Below are 23291 nucleotides of genomic sequence, written 5' to 3'. Positions count from 1 at the left end.
TTCATAGGCGATCAGATGGCTCTCAGGAGCTGGTCTGTGCAGCCTCTGGTTCGACACTGCAAGCAGTACTTACGCAGCGTTTAAAGGTGAACAGTGTTTACAACACTAAATCTGTGGTAGGCACACGCTCCTACGACGAGTACGTACCGCTGTTCAGCAGCTGCAGCCATTTGAAACGGGTCGTATTGTGGGCCTGTGAGAAACTGGATGGACTTGTCAATGGATTGTAGCACATTTGGGCACAATGTATCGGCTGTGTGTTGCTGCTTCTACAGTGGTTCATTGAACACTGCTGCACCCATAAACCAGTTTCTGGGCGTCCGTGTGGTACGGACGCACTTCAAGGCTGACGCATTGTGCGAACGATGGTGGTCTACTGAACATCATCCAGAGAAGAAATCCTGGCATCTGTTGCGCCTGATGTGTCATCAAGGTCCATGGGGAAAAGCCTGCCTGCAGCAGGATTGGGATCACGTGTGCGTATGGTCAGGCTACCACGGGCACACCGACATTTCCGAGCACGGCCACTTCGATGTCGGGAAAGTGTCTACATGAGTGTATTGCTGATCTGCTGTTTTCATTGATCAGAGTAGGTTCTGTCTGTGTGCGAGTGATGGACGTATACGGGTTCAGCGTATACCTGATTGACGTCCTACGACGGAGTGCATTCGGCACAACACACAGGTCCCACCCTAGGTTTCTCGGTGCGGGGGCCATCAGTTACAGCTCGCAGACACATTTGGTGTCTCTGTTGAGTAAAGTAACCAGTGTCCGCAACATTTCAGATGTAGCTATCCCCATGCAACTGTCGTTCATTTGAAATGAACGTGACATACTTTCCAGCAAAAGAAGCAAGTCCACAGAAGGCTGCTTCGACGCAATGTTCTCTTCGTAGTGTACAACGAATGCACTGGCCAGCAATATCACCAGATCTCTTACCAATTGTACACATATGGGTCACGGTGAAGTGAGAACTTATTCATTCTCCATATCCTGCAAGAACCATTGCCGAATTACAACAATAAGTACATGACGGTTCCGACAGTCTATCGTAGGATGACATTTGTCACGATTACGATTGTTTGCTTCCGAGAACAGACGCCTGCGTTGGCGCCTCAGTGAGCACACAGTGTATTTATTCGACTGTTTGTGCACAATTCACAATCACATTATTGTTTCATTGTTCTTGATTGTCTTATCATATACTCATACAATGAAGAAATACCAGTCACGTCACTTGTCAATCTAATGACCGTCTTTTAGGATGCTGCGTTTTTTTCTGCCAGTGTGTTTCCACTCAGAACTACTTAGCTATGCATCTCGGTTAGTGCTCTGGTTATAGTTTACCTTTCTAATATTTATTATTTGCTGATGTCTCAGGAACGAGAGTACAGTCCTTTTTATTACTCTGCTTTTAAAGACGTATTCAACGATTAACCTTCTGTATGTTTTCTTCCACGCAGAAATACCTCTCTCCCCTCACGTAATCCACTTCATTGACAATATTTCTTTCCTTTTCTTCAGTTATACTATTCCCCTAAAGTAGTAAAAAAGAATTAAAGAACTCCAGCACTTTCCTTATGGGTCTTCCTCTACTTCTTGTACCATTGCTAGTTCCTCCCAACCATGCTAATCGCAGTCACACGGTGTAACAGAATTGTTTCACACGGTTTCATTAACTACGTTCGAATCCAGTTTACGGTATACTCTCTGATATTGGTGCTATTGTTCAGTATCAGCATGCTCAACACTTTCACATACGTTAAATTTCTTCAGGACATTATCTCTCGAGCAGATCTAGAAGCCCACTCACTCATAATCACCAGATTAGCTGAGTGGACGCCGGCACAGTAGTTCAGCGTGTTCGGTCGGAGGGTTAGCAGCCCTCTGTAATAAAAAAAAAACTGAGTAAATGGATCAATAACGAACTTCAACGGGTGTCATGGGACGCCCACCCCAAACATGGCAACGAACATTAACGAATAAAATGAGATTTTTAAAAAAGTGGTCAGCGTGACAGAATGTCAATCCTAAGGGCCCGGATTCGATTCCTGGCTTGGTCGGAGAATTTCTCCGCTCAGAGACTGGGTGTTGCGTTGTCCTAACCATCATCTTTTCAACCCCATCGACGCGCAAGTCGCCGAAGTCGCGTCAAAATCGAAAGACTTGTACCCTGCGAATTGTTTACGCTACGGGAAGCCCTAGTCTCACGACATTTATTTACCAAACTCTGTTTGAATGCGGAAGAACTGGCTGCACGCATCCATATTGCTGTTGTTACCGTGGGTTCGGTTACCTACGAAAAGTTCAGAGAAGCTTGACCTAGCAAGCTGCAAACGATTGGAAATTCAGAGAGGTCGCCTTGAGCAGCCGGTCTGGAGACTATGTTTTGTGAAAAATACCCTGTCACAACTAGCCGCTCTTACTGATTTCAAAACATAAGTTATGCTTAACATCTCCACAATTAAGAAGTTTTGTGGTTATTTATATCCTATTACAGTTAATTTACTTTCGGTATTTCACTACCGAAAATTCCTTAATGTTTCTGTCAGTTAGCCTTATGTTTGACATTAAGAAATTATAGTCGTAGGATATGTCTCGTTTAAGAAATAGCATATGTGATTGCATTATTAGTGAGATCGAAATTAGAAAGTATATTTCTACATCTACATCCCATATCGAACTTCTGAACTCGAGTATCATAAAGCTAAAATCTACTCACTGCACTAAATGGACAGCACAGCCACACAGTAATGAATAAAATTCTTGTCGTACGTCCGATTACAGTGTCGCCATGCTGCCTTTATTTTTTTTGGCGCAGTTTTGTACAGAAATTATATGCCCGGTATGAACACTTCTTCTGTTGTTAGCTGGAGTGCTTGAGTTTTGGTTCACCCTGTACTGTGACTAAATTATTTTTGAAGACAGAACAAACTAGGTCAGTACTGTTAATTTTTCAGCAAAAGGTCTGAATGGCTCGTGAAGCTTAACAATAATAAAGTAGAAAATTTACCCTAGACCAGGACTCGAATCTTCATTTCCTGCTTTTCTTGAATAGCCGCCTTAATCACTAGGCTATCTGATCTCGCCCCAAAATTTATCATTAAAACAGAACTGATGAGGCTTCCGTGGCCACCTATTCACTTACTGCCTGTTGTCTTTCGTCTCGGTGCCGGCCGAAGTGGCCGTGCGGTTAAAGGCGCTGCAGTCTGGAACCGCAAGACCGCTACGGTCGCAGGTTCGAATCCTGCCTCGGGCATGGATGTTTGTGATGTCCTTAGGTTAGTTAGGTTAAACTAGTTCTAAGTTCTAGGGGACTAATGACCTCAGCAGTTGAGTCCCATAGTGCTCAGAGCCATTTTTTCGTCTCGGTATCATACCCCGACGTTTGTTTTATAATTTTTCTGACCTTCCGCCAGAGTTACTGGCATTGTGATAGATGCAGTAAGTGTAATAAGCTGACTATGCGGTGTGCTACGTGTGATAAAGAAAAGAAACTCGTTAATATGAAACACAAGATCATCATGTATAATCATTTTAGCAACTAAGTGAGCTTTTTAAAGCAACACCCGTCTTTTCCCTCACATACTTATTTCGTCATTGTCTTCGTTACATTTCCTCATCCGATCCTTGATATATTAACATATTTATATCAGTGTAAGTTACTGAAAGTGAGAATAATTACATATTTTTGTTCAAGATTTGACTGAGGTTCAACTTTTTGATGCCACCAACATGATTAACATGTTATTTACAGTGAGAATGTCCGTGAGTCTTGTTGCATGAACGGAAATAGTCATCTTGGGCGACATCTGATCAGCCGCAACTGCGGCGGTCCTGCCGAGATTCCACGAATTGCAATCACTTAGAGCCTACTTGTCATTAATTCCTCGAAGTCCCGTTACTCAGTGAGAATAAAATTGCCACCCTTAATATATTCCAAACGAAGCCAAACAGTCATTCAAAGAGAATAATATTTTGGGTCTCTCAATCTCATTCTAATGAGATCTGGGATAGGTTATGGGGCTACAATATGCAAATGAAATTTAGAATAGCTTATGTAGCTACGGTATTACGGAACACAGTACAAGAGAATATGGCTGCTAAGGAGCTTGGTAACATGCAGAAAATGGCCTGGTTAGCCAAAACAGGCAGTATTTGAAGCGCACACACACACTGTTGGAATGGAGACAATGCATTATACCTGTGGTTCAATATGAAGGCAGCGGCAGGAGAATATAGGCTAGAAAGTGGATCTAACTGGATACTTGTACTTTATTCAAAATTCCATACCAAAATAGGGAATTTGGTAAACATCGAAATGGTAGGGAAATACAGCTGAATATACAATAACTTCCAGCTGCTACAATAAACGTTTAAGTTTAACAAGTGGAAGTAAGGTGTACTGGAAGAACGAACTACGACACTATGTAACAGACGTTATCTGGGCCACTGACGAGTCGAGAACAGACGGAGGCTCTGGGACCGTGGTGTACGGAGCACGACCCAGACTAGAGACCGCTATCTCTGTAGAAAAGCTTATAACAGTATCCCAGACGGAAATATCACCTATCAGGGTGAGTGTGGAGGATAACTTGCGTAGGTGCTACAAAGATCGTAGCATCTACGTTTATTCAGACATCCTAGCGTCCCTCATACCTCCATAAGCTCCGGCAACGAGAACAAAGATGGTTGTAGAATGCCATGAAGGCCTTGCAACACCTTAAGAAAGCAGCACGGTAACCCTGCTGTGCGTCCCTGGTCAGTCAAGGATCAAAGGCAATGACCAAGCTCTAAATGGTTCAAATGGCTCTGAGCACTATGGGACTTAACATCTGAGGTCATCAGTCCCCTAGAACTTAGAACGACTTAAACCTAACTAACGTAAGGACATCATACACACCCATGCCCGAGGCAGGATTCGAACCCACCGAACCCAATGGTATATTTCAAGGCGCTAAAGACTTGCACCATTACAGGAGAGGGCTGTATTCATTAGATTTTAAACATCTGCGTTGCATTGGGAAACAGTTGCGTGGTTTCGAAGACGAGATCCTTTTATTGTGTTACGCAATGAAGGTTTGACTATGGTTTGAAATTTTGTGTGGGTATTGACTGTTGATGCAGGTTTTCTATATGCGTTGTGGCCCAGGTTCTCACTACTCCTCGTAACCAAAACAGGTTGCTGTTGATCCTTGATGCCTACTTTATGAATTTAATGTAGGAATCCAGAATTTTTAAGTGCCTCAGGATGTCACCGAACTGCTCCTCGCCATTGCGCCACCCGAAGATACTGGGGAAACGTTTGAAAAACCATTAAACAAACAGTAGCCATTGTTCCCAAGACGAAAGTCAGTATGCAATACATCACCGTCACTCACTTTTTCTACCATTAAAATCTAAAATTTTTACCAGATGTTCTCCTATTGGGTTCGTGGAAATAGTACGACTGGGTCAGCGGAGTTTTGGTCAGACCTTGGGGCGTGCTCAGATTGTCTTTTGGTTACGGAAACTGCTCGCGAACAGCGGGAACTGAAGATCGATTTCTGGTCCAGGGCAGACTGTCGCATACAACAATACATGTATCTCTTAGTGTGCAGGAAGAAAGCATTCTTAAATACTTTCAGAATTTAAATTTTCCCTTACGACATGCATAAGGGCGATTAATTGTTTTATCCTTTTCTGTAAAATAATGTTTGGAGCACTACTGGCTGGATCCTCCACTCAGCGCGGGATTTTGACTATCTAACGCGCCGACTAGGCAGAATTTAACACGATGTACCTCAAGAGAGCATCCAACAACTCTGTCAATCAATGCCAAGCTGAATAACTGGTTGCATAAGGGCCAGATGTCGACCGACGTGTTAGTGTCTTGCTCAAATTGTGACCCCTCGTTCTCTTGAATAAATCATCCAAAATTGCTGAAATTGTAATAATAAGCTTGTCTGCGCATGTAAATCAAATCTACCGATTTCCATCCCGTTCGGATAATATCTTCGCGGTGCGTTTTTTTCTCCATTAGAGTGTAGTTCAATTTTGTAGTACCTTGTGCATATCCTAGTGATTTAAATATTTGGCCAATGTTGTGTGTAGTTTCATCTGGATTGTAATTAAATTATTCCTCTAGTGTCGATGATTGAAAGTGTGAGAACTGACAGCAGAATGATTTAAAAAATGATCGAACAGTCCACAGGTTTACCGCCGCTTCATAGTGTCCAAAGAGCACAATATTTCGCTATCAAATATGTCGCAGTCATCAGGTGCGCGGACGAACTGGTGGACTGTTCGCTCAGCAAATATTCTGCGAGAAACTGAAGAATAACAATTTAAAAAAAATATTCGTACACATCCCCTGATAGGAGGAACGCCGTGCTGGCGACTTTTCTGGCAGGGTAGTACTAACCGTCGACTGGTGTAGGGAACATTTTAAATTGTAGTGGGCAAGTAGTGTAATCGAAGGTGTTAGGACGCCTACAGCCTCCACTTGTAACGCTGGCAGAGCTGTGTATCTCATTGCATCTGGTTTAAGGTGCGTCTCCGCTCACCTGTCACAACTTTTACTACGGCACTGCACGAGTTTTGGTGGACGGTGCAGCACTGGTTGATCACACTGAGGGACCAGGTTCGACGGCGCAGCCATCTAAGCAGCAAGAGCGGTACGACTGCTGCGTTTTCAAGCCGGGCTGGGAGCGCATTAGCTCGTTCGCTTTGTTGTGGCAGTGTTTGGGGTTTGAGAACATACCAGGAGGTGACGCAGCATGGCCTCTAAATGTCAGTGGGTCTGTTGCACTGACGATACGTGGTGTCACTCAGACAATGAGCATCTTTGTGAGTGTCTGAAACGACTTTTCCCCAGTGTCATCAAGAGTCTACAAGAAACATCCAACGAGGTGCTAGACTGGATTGAGTTTTCCGACGTTTGTGTGTAGTCTGAGGAGTTTGACCATTAAACAGTGTAAAGAGTTGCACATACGCATATTTTTGTTAAATGTTCTTGGATTTGTTGTAACTGATATATACAATTATTATTATTATTGTTATTACTGCTATTTGCAGTAGAAACAGTGGAAGGGGACGGAGATTATTGGTGCTTGTGGATCAAGAGGTCCCGGGTTCGATTCCCGGCCGGGTTGGGGATTTCTCTGCCCAGGGACTAAGTGTTGTCCTCATCATTTCATCATCATCATCATCATCACCAACATCATCATCATCATTCGTGACAGTGGCTACATTGGACTGTGTAAATAATTGGACTGAGTAAAAATTTGGAATTTGTACGGGCGCTGATGACCGCGCAGTTGAACGCCCCAAAAACCAAACATCTCATCACTGTCACGAACTGTAGGTGGTGACGATGATAAGATTGTAAGTGGAAGGCAATTGTGGTATCAAAAGAGGAAGAAACTACTAAATATGAAACTCTTACATAAAAATTTTGTGAATTTTATCAGCATTTGCATTCATCATGCCTTCTGACTGCGAAACTACTGTGCTTGTAAGTTTTAAGTTTCGATCAAACTGTCAACCTAATTAGCTTCAGGGTAACGTTTACAAAAGTTTGGTTTCATTCTCCGCATGAGCAAATTTAAATTAATAATTTTAACGAAATAGCCGACTATGCTGAAGGCATAATGGCCCAATCAATAGAGACGACGAAACGTAAAATATCGGGAATAGTTCGTGTAGTCATTATTATATATTGGTTGGAGGCAGTACCAGGAAAAAATATACTAGATATAGTAACCGGTAAGGGATCACTGTAGAGATGGAGATGCGTTTGATGGACACTTTCGTACATCTGTTATGAATAAATCAAAACCGTGGTCAGCTGCGAAAACGTATCCCAGCACAAAATTTAACTACTTTAAATATCCGGCAGAAAGATCGTGTTTATATTTCCGAAGGAGCAATAGATTACACGTTTCAAGCGAGAGAATGTGAAAATTTCGCACGTGGTTTTTGAAGGCCAAATGTAATGTTGGGTGTTGCATTTTTAATATTGAAGAAACTGCAGAAGAGCAGCTTAATCCACAATATTTTATTGTGTAAAAGACCGGTTTCGGTACACTAAAATTCCATCACATGGTTTAAAAAGTAAAATCACCGGATGATGGAACTTTGAGTGTTCTGAAACCGGTCATGTCTCCAGAAAAGAATGTGGACCAAGCAGCTCTTCTGGGGGTTCTTCGTTTTTCAGAATGGACTTGTACAGTTCCATCTGCCCCATAGGAACAACTTATCGTGGCTTGCATAAAACGACATTGATAAGAGCAGATATCACCCTGTATAAAGTGATCTTATTCAAATGAACATCATTAATAATATGTATAATTTATGGCAGTTACACGTTTAAGAACAGAGAACCAAAAGAGGTATGAACCTAGGTCTATAATACGAAAAAAAATAATTTAATTCTAAATCAAATATTATGTTACAATAGATCATTTTGCGATTGACCCAGCTTGTTGCTTGTTCGACGACTCAACAAGCTAGACGGTATTATTTCCGCTATGAGGGGGCGTTTTTATCGGTTCATCTAGTCGACCACTCGTACGTTTGCATATTTAATAGGTAACAAGGGAAACAGGAGGCGCTGTACATGTGAAGTTCGTTTAAAAATAATTTAAATCTTGTTCCAACAGTTATTTGTTGTTCTGATTCTTACCTTGAAAATAGCAGCGTGACAGTAATGCGATGTGCTTACGTTTTTTAAGACTGAGTATCGGTAAATGGAATTAATTTTAATGTCTCAGAAAAAGAATCACGTATGAAAAAGAAAGGAAAGAAATATAGGGCCGGAGTGACATCCTCGTCACTTCACTTGGAGTAATATCCTACTCCAGGAAACTACGCAAACCGTGGACTCCCCACCGCTTCGGGGGTCAAGAAAAAATGCTGCCTAGAAAGTTCGAAAAGTGCGTTTTGTATTTCGATTGACGTCGGACGATTTCAAGTTGTTGATGCCAATATTCAATGCCCACATGAGCACGTAGTGCGTTGCGTGTCCTCGAAGCCAGCGGATTGCCAACGTCTGGCAAAAATAAAGCGTCCGTCGTGATTGGGGATTCGTTGGTGCGTCGGAGGAGTTCCACGATGTGCTGCGTCAGCCGCCAAAAATCCTTTGCCTCACCGCACTGCAGAGAATGTTCGTCGGTGTCCAGCATGCCACATATAAGACAACGGGGAAGCTACCATGTGAATGTCGTACAATCGTTGGCGGTTGATTGTCTAGCGGTTTATTAATGTATACCAAGACGATCTCGCTGCCGTGGTGAGGAGAAGGTTCGCCAAATCCGTCGCCAATCCCTCGTTGGTTATTTAAGTTCGACAACACTGCTGCCATGATGACGCCGCAAGTATCGATATATCTCACGGGTAGTGGGGATCCTGTAGAAGGTACCTGTAACTGAACATAACTAAAATCAACAAAGAATCGCGCAACGTAAGAAAAAGAAGGCGATATTGTGCCTACCGCCACCGGCGCTTCAAAGCACAGAGAAAGAAACACGTCCAGGAACACCGACGTGATGGAGTGTTGCCGTTGGTTCCATGTCCGAGGCGCCTCTCGCTGGTGTAGAGCTAGAGCCTTCCTCCGCACATTTGTGAGATTAAGTCCTCTAGAATGGTGTGGGAGAGTTAAAGTCTCGTATTTGGCCTTAAACCACATCCCTTGGCTGACACAGTATCCAAAGGCCACCATAAACCTGTTAGCAATACCATATGGTAGTACCTGTGCCAGGTATAGCAGTCGCGAGGACAAATGAACATTAGTGTATTCCACCCTTTGGAGCATGTCTTAGGTTCGCAGTGAATCTTTGCGTAAGTGAAGTCGGGCGTCCTGGAGTAGACGTCGGTTGCTCGCCGCCGCCCATTGCCTTAGGAATCGGGTGAACAATACTCCTAAGCATCTTATGAAGTCCCCGTCGCAAATGGACTGTGCAGAGCGTCCGGCCTTCGTCCGATGTGCATAATCTTGGTTTTATTCGTTTTGACCCTGTTACCCGCCGCTACTCCGTACGTAATAAGAAGGGCAACCACCTTACGTACTTGGTTCTCCTACCGGACGAGTATCATCAAGTCGTCGGCATATGCACGGCTCGTGAAGGAACTCGCACGGAGTCGGACGCCTGTAATAGTCCGACTAAGAGTTTGCATCAATGGTTCGAGAGCTATTGCAAACAGCATCACAACAAGGGGTATCCTTGCCTAACTGAGATGCAAACAGGAATCGTTCCTGCCTCTCTGCCATTGACTCTCACCGTCGAAGGAGACGCATGAAGACGGAAATAAGATCCTGTGGTATCGCCGTGCGTCGCATTGTCGAATCGATGAAATCATGATTGATTCTAAGGCACGATCAAAATCTATTGATACGAAAGCCGCGTGCATGCGACAAGCTTCTGTCAGGGAAATCATGTCACTGTATTCGTCTAGGATAGAATGGATGTTGCTCCGAACCCGTATACAAGCCTGGTCTGGTGGTAATGTCTTGGATATTAGAGCCTTGCCGCCATCATTCGCGCAAAGATTTTACTGTCGGTATTGAGCATTGTGAGCGGTTGAAATTGATGGCCGCTGACACTCCCTGCCGATTTCGGTATTGGTATAAGCGGTCCCACCATGAACTTCGACGGAGTGTCCGTGTCAAGGTTCAGTAACATATTATACGTCAACACTAGTTCGGACATCAGTAATTCCGCAAATTCGCGATAACATTCGAGTGTCAACCCATCTGGCCCATCAGGCGCTCTCTGTATGTCATCTTCCGTTAGGGGTTCCAATAACAGCTCTGTATCCGGACCATCCACCTCCGTGTGCTTCTGTCGCCATATTTCTTCCCCTATCCGACTGTACATCGGCGTCCCAGCTGAAAGGAGGCGGTAATGCTCCAGAAACTCAGCAGCAATGTTCTGTTGTGACGTCAGGGCCGACCATCACCATCATGGAGCACTGTGATCAAGGATAGGCGGTTACGAGCATGTCCCCTGGGCACATGATGCATGCTAATACGTTCCCTATTGGCGTCGTTCAAGCACCGAGCACGGATCGAAAGTCCCTCCAGTCGACGTCTCGTGATCGGTAAAATACAAGCCTGAATTCGATGGACTTCAGCTTGACACTCGAGCTATTAGGCCCTGGAGGACAGGTCACGGAGCACCATGTAGTAATAATCAAGAGTATCGCGGAGCATTTTGCTTTTCCCTTGCTATATGTTATGAGAACTCTTCGTATCGCCGGTTTTTCACATTGCAGCCACCATGAAAGAACCGTACAGCTTGACACTCGAGCTATTAGGCCCTGGAGGACAGGTCACGGAGCACCATGTAGTAATAATCAAGAGTATCGCGGAGCATTTTGCTTTTCCCTTGCTATATGTTATGAGAACTCTTCGTATCGCCGGTTTTTCACATTGCAGCCACCATGAAAGAACCGTACGGTGCATCGGCAGACGACAAGTGCATTTCTGCCATGTTTCTTCGGTCCGCTGGCGACATTCTGCATCCACCAACAAAGATGAATTAAGTTTTCACTACGTCTCCGCCAGATCCCTCTGCCGAGGGGGGGGGTTAACGTGCATAAATATGCAAGGTGGCCCGTAAAAGCTGTGGGCCAGCGTCCAAAAGCCAACGCGTGATCTCTTAAACCGTCAGAAACATAAATAGGATCCAGCTTGATCGTCGAGTGGCTAGTAAAAAACGTGTAGCCCTCTCGCTGCCTATAGATCTTTTCCCATCTGTCCATTAGTGCCATGTCTCGGCAGATCGTGTGCAATGCTTAGCAGGAGCTGAAATTAGGGGTCTGATCCTTCAGTGTGAGAACACAGTTAAAATACCCTCTTACCAAGATGTTGTCATATTTCCCATGGAATAGGGGCGCAATCTCCTCCGAGTAGAATCGCGCTCGCGCCGGTCGATTGTCAGATCCGGAGGGTGCACAGATGTTGACAATACGAAAGTCGTTCACCGTCATCGCCAAACCCCGAGCCAAAAGGAGGTAATCGAGGTCACACATCGGAATCCCTTCCGGGACTAATATCGCTGTGCCACGTCCTCCGACTGGAGTCGGTGCCTATGTAAGTGTTGTAACGACGCACATCGGGAAAGGCAGCATTGCAGGTTTTCTGCACCAGCAGAATATCCACATCTGTGGTGTAAATCATGTCCCGGGAAAGTTGCATGTTTGCAAGCGAACGTGTGGTGTAAATGTTCACTTATATGCTTGGTCCGTTGTCGTTGTCATGCTCGTGTTATGTCATTGTGAACTACAAGGGCTTTAGTCCACTGTTTGTGCTCAGAGGAGTGCCAGCCAACGGGCTGCCCTTCGTTGTTTTTGTTTCGTGATGAGCATCCACAAGTCAGTCGACATTAATTAGCGGTGCTAATTCCTGTATCTCTTCGACTGGTTCTGCCCGGTCGCAGTGGTCATCAATCCCAGAGACGCCCTCTCATGCATTTCGATGTGGCTGTCTGCACACTGTCCCTGACTCCTCTGTCGGCGATACTACGTCAGTCGGTGTCAATGAAGAGGGACCGTCTGAAAGGCAGGACACCCAGTCACCATCTGAAGGAATCCTGTCAGCGTCCTCTAAAGGCACGTGTTCCGTGTCAGACATTTTTTCGGCTCGAGTAACTTCCGAGTCCCCTAGGTTACGGGAGGAGTTTCACCCGAACTTTGGTGACGCTTTTTGCGACGCTTCGGCGATCGTTGTTTGCGCTCCCTGTCGCCGTAGGCGACGCATCACTGTGTTCGTCAACGTTTGTTGGTCCGGTGCTGCAGCCACTGTCTCGACCTCCACTTGCACGCCGCGTGCTACAGGGAAGGGTGCGTGGGTCTAGGGGCATTCTCCGTGTCATCTTCATGCTCCCCTAACTCGGTCTGCTCTTGCATCAGCATGTCCTTGTCATACATAAAAACACTATTTCACGTCGAAAGTAACGATACAGTATAGGGGTAATCTGTATTGTTCACGAACCAGTTGATGACGAGCAAGCATGGAAGCACATATGGCCACCCGCTGAATTCTGTGACTCTGGCTTGGAGCTTCCGTTACCCACACACCCGATTTTTGAGCCTTCCTCTTTGCATAAAATTGTCGAATGATGGTAGAATGATCACAGTTCATCACATTTACCAGTTCTCGAGTACACTAACTTGTATAATTGTGGATTAATGCTTTTAAATGATCTTCATTAAATCACGAAAGTCATCCTGAACGTGGAGAGTCACTAGTGTCGAATTCTCCTCCTTCAAAACCATTTTGTAGCCGTGCTTTCTCCAATGGCATTATCGCCATACTCGGCGCAAATGTTTCTTGCTGCCTCCAGTGCTGTCGCCCGTCTACTGAAGTCAAACAGAAAAATATATCTGATATTTCGCTATTTCTCGGCTTGACACTCAATATTCCAGCGTTCACAGCTCCACTCGTTGTATCCAGATAAGAAAATGACACGATGTACAACCAGATTGCAGAAGTAAACTATAAACAGAAAAATAATAATCGATAAAAATATTTATAACAACCGGAACACTAATACTCAAAACAAAAACACTATGCACTTGTGCATCAACCTAATATAAAGGACCACATGTAAATTAGATTTCATACTGACCCACATGTATAAACTTATTGTATATTTAAGCGACTCAGAACACTCTCCGAAAGTATCTCATAAAATTTACTGTTCAAACTGAACAACTATATATTCATTCTAATGGAATATGATTGTAGATGAGTACTAACGTGTTAATTCTTTAAAAAGATTGCAACCCAATTTCTGAGAAGGATTATTATTCCGAAAGAATGTAACAGATGTGTCTGGTCTCAACCATCATGTGTTACCTTCTTTATGTGGTACGGATTTTATCAGTATATGTAAATGTAAATGCATACTTATCCTTCTCTCATAAACTACTACTTTATAGCAAGTATGGCAAAAGGAAAACGTCGACTACTGTTTTGCGGAAATTGGATTCCACTGGAGCAGCTACAGATCGATTGAGCTGACAGACGGTTGTCAGTGGTCCGGAGCGATGTTACCGTCTGTCATGTTGCATGTGGCACGCTCGTGTTTAGCAGTTGTACATGCGTCAAAAATAAAACAGATACGTGTTCTCACAGATTGTAATCCGTCAACCGTGTCGGTGAGTGCAGATTCACGCTAGACGTAACAACGACAGTAATTGCTTCTGTGATGTATGTAGCGACACCATAATTAAACTTTTAAAGCTGTATAAGAGCCACAAGGTGAGGACTTAGTTCAGAACCATGAATTTATTAAAATAACAAATTATTTGTTTTTAACTGCCGTGTGAAAACCATGAATTACCAAGGGAATAAACATTAGTCAAAACACTGAAGCTATCCATCATAGTTGACTTTCCTAAACGTCAGTGGCACAGTAAGATGGAATCACTGTTTGCACAAGCAAATGGATGTCACCCTTCGTTAGATGTTGCTCCCTAACAAGAGACAGTAAATGTACCAAAAAGAAAATGTTGGAATAACCCCGAATCTTCCGACATATACTCAACGACGACACTTCTTCATACGCAGCACCGTCATCACAAACAGTTTCAGGTTACTGCCCAGCCTATTCGATACACCGTGTACGTACCGTAAACCCCGTATACTTCGACCGATTTTCGGATTCAGATATGATTATCGTGGCTGTTTCTTAACTTCTGCGAAGAATATGTTAGTGAAAAGAGGAATTTTTATGAAAGTATTATATACTAATTAGTACAACATACTTTCTAAAACGCAAAGGAAGTATTGGCAAAAATATGCACATGACCAAAGCTAACTTGAATTTAGGGATACACTGACCGACGTATAGTTCCACCGCAACTGTCAGCCATCATTCCATTTGTGGTCAATATTTCAAAAGTACAATGAAAATTTGGTCACCCAGGAATAAATGGATTAATCCAAAGATTTTTTAAGTTCCTTATTAAGCCTCATAAAGGAAAAGAAGCCTAGTAGAGTACATAAATAAGTGTGACCCATCTTCAAAATTGTAAATATAATGAAAAGTACTAAGATGCAGTACTACACACATTACTCCCAATTTAGATAAGTGTCATACCTTCAGTTTCATCCATTTCAGACCTAAATCTCTGCCGCTAGAGTTAAGGTCATCAGTTCTTCATTTATCGAAACAATATCTGGCACTTGTCGCCAAACGAACATCACTCTATATTTCCGCAGATATTCGACATTATATGTTGTACTTAAATCATTGACTGAAACGCAACAGCCCGCAGTTTGCGCAATATATGACTGACGATTATTTTTCTTAGATGTTGGCACATGAACAATTACAAATGACTCTTTGTCTGTATACCGATTGTTAACGTATGCATTCCTCAGTTACGCACTGTCATTGGCATCGCCATTGCTTAATAAATTGTATATCTACAATACTGGAGTCACAATGATCAGTGGTAAATATAACCCCGAAACTGCGAAATCATGCCCTTGACCTCAGAAACCGTAATATAGTGGCAAGAAATACACATGCCAACAAAAATTCATCAGTGGTCTGTTTTGAGAACTAAACGAGTAGCATACATCTCAAACTTGGAAACACCTATCGCTCTGCGGTTAAATGATATCATAGATATATTTCAGAACCTGATTGTAAACCTTTACTTATATACACATCAAAAGAAGTGTTGCATCACCCTGGTTCCCAAAACTCCTCAAGACAGACGTTGACTGTGGATATTGTATCACAGACAAAGTCCCTTTGACTGTTCAGAGGTGTCACTAAATCCGCCCAAAGATGTAAACAACCACGCATGAGCAGCGCATATTAGACGGAGTGGGTCCGACAGCCGATCAGCTCCTGTCATTCCACCTGGAAGGAGGCATACGGCTCATGTTGTCCGTAATTCAACCATGCCTAGACGGTCAGTACCGCGGTTCGATCGCGTCCGCATTGTTACTTTGTGCCAGGAAGGGCTCTCAAAAAGGGAAGTGTCCAGGCGTCTCAGTGTGAAGCAGAGCGATGTTCCTCGGAGATACAGAGAGACAGGAACTATCGATGACATGCCTCGATCAGGTCGCCTAAAGGCTACTACCGCCGTGGATGGCCACTACCTACGGATTATGGCTCGGAGGATCCCTGACAGCAACGCCACCATGTTGATTAATGCATTTCGCGGAGCTACAGGACGTCGTGTTACGACTCAAACTGTGCGCAATAGGCTGCATGACGCGCAACCTCACTCCCGACGTCCATGGGAAGGTCCATCTTTGCAACCACGGCACCATGCCGTGCGGTACAGTTGGGCTTAACAACGTACCGGATGGACGACGCAGGATTGGCATCACGTTCTCTTTACTGATTAGTGTTGCATATGCCTCGAACCAGGCAATCGTAGGTGACGCGTTCGGAGGCAACCCGGTCAGGCTGAACGCCTTAGGCACACTGTCCAGCCAGTGCAGCTAGGTGGAGGTACCCTGATGTGTTGTGGTGGCATTATCTGGGGCCGACGTACGCAACTGGTGGTCATGGTAGGCGCCGTAACGGCTGTGCGATACGTGAATGTCATCCTCCGGCCGATAGTGCAACCATATCGGCAGCATGCTGGCGAGGCATTCGTCTTCACGGACGACAATTCACGCCCCCATCGTGCATATCTTGAGAATGTCTTCCTTCAGGATAACGAAATCGCTCGACCAGAGTGGCCAGCATGTTCTACAGACATGAGCCCTACTTGAGAAGCCTGGGATTAATTGAAAAGGGCTTTTTATGGACGACGTGGCCCACCAACCACTCTGAGGGATTTAGCCGAGTCGCCGTTGAGGAGTGGAACAATCTCGACCAACATTGACTTGATAAACTTGTGAATAGTATGCCACGACGAATACAGGCATGCATCAATGCAAGAGGTCGTACTACTCGGTATCAGAGATACTGGTGTGTACAGTAATCTGGACTACCACCTGTGAAGGTCTCGCTGTATCGTGGTTTTCATTAGCAATAAAAATTACGGAAAAGATGTTTATGTTGATGTGTATTCAACTGTTCCGTACAGGTTCAGAAATTCTCGGAACCGTGGTGTTGCAAAACGTTTTTGATGTGTGTATAATTGTAAGTCCCAACAGATTCGCCAACTGTTGAGGAAGAAAGTCGGCACAACATGGCGCCATTTGGCGTATTTTGGTGGAACTTTAACGCCAAACAGTATATGGTAAACACAAAACTAAGAGCCAGCAGGGAGCCGTAAAACTGTATGAGTGGTCAAAGTAACAACGGGGGCAAAAAGTACACCGGGTTTACAGTTCTTGTAGAACGGGAGTGGTCATATCGATCTTATCTGACGCACTTCTGGCGATACCATTATCTGTTATGAATGAATACTCGCCTTCCGGGGATTCAAAAAATGTTCGATACAGTACCATATTAGACAATCCATTCTGCATGCTCAGACCTTTGTTAGCATTCTATGGAGAGATACCGATCGGCCACGCTTAAGAGAATTCGTACACTATATAAAAATGGTCGTCGCGGTAGAGATAAGAATAAGAAATATGGGCACAAGAAAAGTGTTCAAAACCGGCAAGAGTTAATGCACACAAAATGGTGGATGGAAGCACGAATCACGGCTCAAGCAAAATAAAGAGACCATAGGATTTAAATACATACACAACGCTATAGCTCCTGTTATTAAACACGTAATGGGAGAGCGCATTTTACTAGATAAACAATACCGCGTCGCTCGCATTTTCCGGCAGTATTTTTTGTAAACATCATCTAGATATAGCGGATGTGCCATAACCGCGATCGCAAATGGTTGACGTAATTACAAAGACAAACACTGGGAGAGGCGCTGTTTACGCGAGCGATTATAGCGGTGTCGGCCGAGCGACTGTAGGCCGCAGCTTCCCAGCGTGTTTGCCGTTTTTATTTGCACACCGCTGCTCGAGCTGAAACACACGCAGAGGAGGTGCTGTGTGCTGGCCGTTATTTTTATTCATTAGTGCAAAACTGGGCCCCACGTGTCGCTGAATATCCGCCGACACTTCGCCCGGTTAATATTGCGGCGGCCACGCGAGTGGCTCTTTTTTTTTTTCAAATCGTTTCTAGGCGGCTGTTTCTCACATCATCAGCAGACTCGGGAGCGCTTACATTAATGCGGTGGTTCCGGGACCATTGTTCGCGGCAGGCTCATTGTGGAATCGCGCACAATAGCGACGAGCGGCGGTGGCGAATAAAAGAAACGCTCCTGACAGCCAAGCCGGGACGGGCCGGCGAAGTGCGCAGCGGGCAGACGGACGTGGAAGTTCCGTCGGCAATCTGGAGCACGGCAGCGGCGGCGGCCGGCCGTCTTACCTCACCCAGGTCGTGCGGCTGTAGCTGTGCCTACTTTGGGGAGTCAGCATTACCTCCAAGGACAGCAGAGACCTACATTGTAAGTCCTAAGATTCGGTTGATACTGGGGGCTCATATCCTACTTGAAGCCTGAATTCTTGAGTCATCTAATACAAGCCACAGGCAAATGTTGATTCCTAGCTGGCTTCCATGCAGCCATCGGCAAAGAAATACAATGGTCAGCAAAACGTATGGGCGAAAGTAGCTTTGGCACGATGTGTCACTGCCAAGTAACATAGCTCAGTGAAACTTTGAGCCGTCAGCTGTGGCCGAGCGGTTCTAGGCGCTTCAGTCCGGAACCGCGCTGCTACTACGGTCGCAGGTTGGCATGCTGCCTTGGGCGTGGCTGTGTGTGATGTCCTTAGGTTAGTTAGGTTGAAGTAGTTGTAAGTCTATGGGACTGATGACCTCAGATGCCTTTTATCGGCTCCGCATTGGCCACACCTGCTTGACACACAACCATTTACTGCGCCATGACGACCCGCCTCTGTGTCGCTGCGGGCCGGCTTTGACGGTGGTCCACCTTTTGTTGGCCTGCGCCCTTTTAACTGTGCTCAGGCAGGCGTTTGCCCTGCCTGATACCCTCCCTGCCCATTTAACAGATGACACTGCTTTTGCAGGCTTAGTTTTGCGTTACATTCGGGCAGCGGGCTGTTATCACTTAATCTGTTTGTAGTGTTTTGTATTGAATCTCGCCTTTGGCCTACGATTTTAGACTGGTCTTTTTAGTGTGTTTCTGGGTGGTTGGCTTTTCCTTTTTTGTCTCCATGGTCGGCCAACCGCTGTCACACTCTGTGTGATTTTAATTCCTTTTGTCTGGTGTCTGTCAAAGTCTTTCTTGTCCTGTGTCGTCTCTTGTCGTCTCCATTGTGCGTTTTTCTACTGTGTGGGTGTTTAAATTTTTTGGAAAAAAGGACCGATGGCCACAGCAGTCTGGTCCCTTCAACCAACCCTTCAACCTTCAACCTACCAACCAACCATAGTACTAAGATCAATTTGAACCATTTGAAACTTTGATCGTGCATCGGAGGAACTTCTACAATATAGTACAGATTTTAAGTGAAAGAAGTACACAATGACACGAACAGAAATGACTTATTCAGAGATACACTGAAGTTACTGCGATTTATAATTGTCCCTTCGACGTTACAAAAGACAGGATAACCGGCCGGAGTGACCGAGAGGTTCTAGGCGCTACAGTCTGGAACCGCGCGACCGCTACGGTCGCAAGTTCGAATTCTGCCTCGGGCATGGATGTGTGTGATGTCCTTAGGTTAGTTAGGTTTAAGTAGTTCTAAGTTCTAGGGGACTGATGACCTCAAAAGCTAAGTCCCATAGTGTTCAGAGCCATTTGAATCATTTATGAAAAGACAGGATATTTTTCTCAACAGGTTGTGTAATCACCACACACAGCAGTGTCTGCTCTGCAAGGTATTTCCCTGCTGACTACAAGGCTGGTAAGGAAGTCTTGTAATACGGTGTTCCATTCGTTTTCTATTGCAGCTGGCAACTGTTGGATGGACGATGATGCATGTGAATAGGCTTCAATACGCCTCCCTAACGCCTCTCACAAGTGCTCGATGGGGTTTATGTCGGGAGAACGGGCACACCAGTGCATTCACTGAATATCCACTTATTCCAGGAGCGCTCTACGATGCGGTCGCGTATTTTCATCCGTAAAAATGATGTCATGGGTGGACTCGCCCCGTAAGTGGGTGGTGTGGCATAAAGTTGTATGGGCGTAGTGACAGCCACAGTTTTGAACACGGTACATTCATCAGCCAACGTTATAGTGAGACTAAACTCCTTCCTCGTGGGTCTACTTTCTGGGGTCACTTGGGCCATTACTTCATTTTTATGGGTGACAATGGGCGACCGCAGGTGGATGAAGTCTTGGAACGGTAGGATATTCGGCGAATGGAAAGGCCGGGCTGTTCCCCCGACTTCAGTGCCTTCGATCACGAGTGCGATACGTCGGAGAAATGTACTGCGCGCGTCCAGATGCACCAATGACCTTCCAAAAGATATCAGCCTCGCCACAATAACTCCTAGGCAACCTTATGTCCAACACGGAGAACGTTGCAGAGAAAGCAATGCTGTATCTGTTTACCATACACTCTACTATGAATCACCTCTCGCCTTATGTAATGTCCAGGAGACCATTATAAATCGCGGTGCCTTCAGTGTAATAACTGTCTTTGAAGAAAATTGTAATTTTTTTGGTTTCAATGCATGTTTCTTTCAGTTTTCTTCAGTGCAGTACGGTAGCTGTTCTTCCTGTGAATGACAGAGGTTTCATCGAGCTATGTTACCTGGCAGTGACACATAATACGGTCATTAGTCCCTTAGTTAAGTTCTTTTGGCTACTTACAATGTGTGTAACACGGCGATGCAGTCTTTCATCCTACTGTCCAAACTATAGACAAAAGGTGCAATAACGGAAACAGAACAAAGGTTCGAGCAGGGAAATAAAACTGAAGGGGATCGTTTATCAGTGATATGATTCGCTGATGACATTACTACTCTCAGCGACATTTAAAACGAATTCCAAGACAGTTGAACGGAATGAATGATCAGATGAGTACAGGAAGTGGACTGAGAGCAAATCCAAAAGAGATGAAAGTAACTATGAGTAGCTGAAGTAAGCTTAGCGACTGAGCCTACGCAAAAATTGAGGACTGCGATGCAGTCGAAGTTTACGAAAACTGCTACTTTGGATGGAAAATAGCAGATGGCAGATGGCAGTAAGCTGGACACAAAAAGCAGATTAGCGCAGGAAAATAGAGCCTTCCTGGCTAATAAAATGCTGATAGTATCAAATATCGGTCTTAATCTAAGGCATAAGCCTCCGATAAAGTGCAGAAATGGACTAAGATTTTACTCCTGCAAGACAGTGACACGTTCTAGTAATCATAATGTGGTGAGTAGCGATTACGCACACTTCCCTACAAAGCAGATCACAAAGGGTCAGTAATATTGAGGTCTGGTGACTCTGGTGCCCAGGAGAGACGCGATAATCCAACTTGGTGCTAACAAAGCCAGTCCTTTACAGTGCGAGCTCTCGGAACAGGATATGTGTCGTCTTGGAACACAGAATCACCATTGGCATAAACCATAATAGCCAAACTGGTCACATAATCCTTCGCAGTAGTGGTCCCTTCTAGAACAACCGTCGGAACCGTTGAATACTACAATATGGCTGCCAAAATCATCACACAACTCTTGCCATGTGTCACTTTTGAGACATAAGCTCGGCCTGAAGTGGGAAACAGTGTTAAATAAGATTCATCTGGCCAAGTGCCTTTGTTCCGTTGCTCTATAGTCCAGGATTTTTGGTTTCAGAATCATTTATACCGTTACAGGCATCTGAATCACTGACGAACGGTTTGGAATCCCAGCTAGCCCAGAAATTCCCTGCTTCTGAGCCCCCTACGCGTTGGTTTAGTGCTGAAACGGTTCGAGAATACATCATCTCATTCTGCAGCTGTCATCCTCTTATCTTTCGTCACGGTCCTCCTCAATGACCACCCATTAACATCACGCATGAACAGCTTTCATCGGCTCTGGAACTTCACGGATTATGTATATCCGCTTTCCCTTTATGCGACATAAGCTTCGTTATGGTGCCTCTTCAAAACCAGACACTTCGGGTGCCTTGGTTACCGAAGCGCCCGCCATTCTAGCACCAAAAATTTTATCACATTCGATTTCACCTAGCTCCGAAATATTGCACTGATATCAACACAGGGCAGTGTTTTGCCCACGACTGCCACTTGCAACGTATTGATGACATTTCACGTGTGCCGTTCGTAGTCCTGTACAACAACGCCACGTACAGACTTGGGTGGCATCTGTATTTATGTTCATGCATGTATTTCTGGCGCGTTACTATTATTTTACCCAACCCCTACGTACACGGAAATAGTAATGACGGAAATAAAAGGAAGGATCAAGAGCTGGATAAAGACATATGATGAAGGGGAATTAAAGTAAAGAAGAATCACAGGCCGTGATGAATGGAACCAACAGTGTAATAAATACAGAATACACCGACGAAAGACCAAAGTAGTGAAGAGTACCAGAATTAACTTAGGGACAAAGTTAAAATAAAAACTAAATGATGACCACGAGGTAAGCGAAGTTTAGGCATTTTGCCACTTTCGAGGCAACACGACAATTTGTGAACGGAGTAAGGAGAACACATAATGCAAATTAGCAAAGGTAGAGGGCGTTCCTCGCCGTAAAATGTCCGATGGTATCAAACATTGGCCTTCATCCGATCAAGAATTGTATGAGTATGTACGTTTGGAGCATAGATTTGTATGGTAGTGAATCACTGGGCGTGGGGAAACAGAACAAGAGGAGAATGGAAATGGTTGAGATATGATGCTATAATGGGGTTTGAAAATACAGTGGACTAACAGGGTAAGCATCGGGGAATCTATCCCTAGAACTTGCGCATAAATAAAATGTAATAAACACTGACGACAGGATGAATGGTTCAAATTGCTCTGAGCAGTATGGGACTTAACATCGATGGTCATCAGTCCCATAGAACTTAGAACTACTTATACCTAACTAACCTAAGGACAGCACACAACACCCAGTCATCACGAGGCAGAGAAAATGACAGGATGATAGGAGATGCAACGGACATTGGAGAAATAACTTCGAAGGTACTACAGAGAGCCATAGAGAGTACAAAGTATAGGCGATGAATGAATTTGGAATACATCTAACGAGTAGCGACGTGAGGAGCAAGCGTTACTCTAAGATGAAGAGATCGTTGCATGAGGTGAATTAGATGCCGGTATTATTCATGAACTATTGACAATGACTAGTCATGTGATCTCTCAGGTTTCCTCGGCGCGATTTCTTAATAGAGTACTCTCTAAGAGAATGAAGTTGAGA

The sequence above is a fragment of the Schistocerca piceifrons genome, chromosome 8 (assembly GCF_021461385.2).
Source record: "Schistocerca piceifrons isolate TAMUIC-IGC-003096 chromosome 8, iqSchPice1.1, whole genome shotgun sequence".
Lineage (NCBI taxonomy): Eukaryota > Metazoa > Arthropoda > Insecta > Orthoptera > Acrididae > Schistocerca > Schistocerca piceifrons.
The sequence above is the reverse complement of the archived record's forward strand: the minus strand, read 5'-3'. Positions refer to the sequence as shown.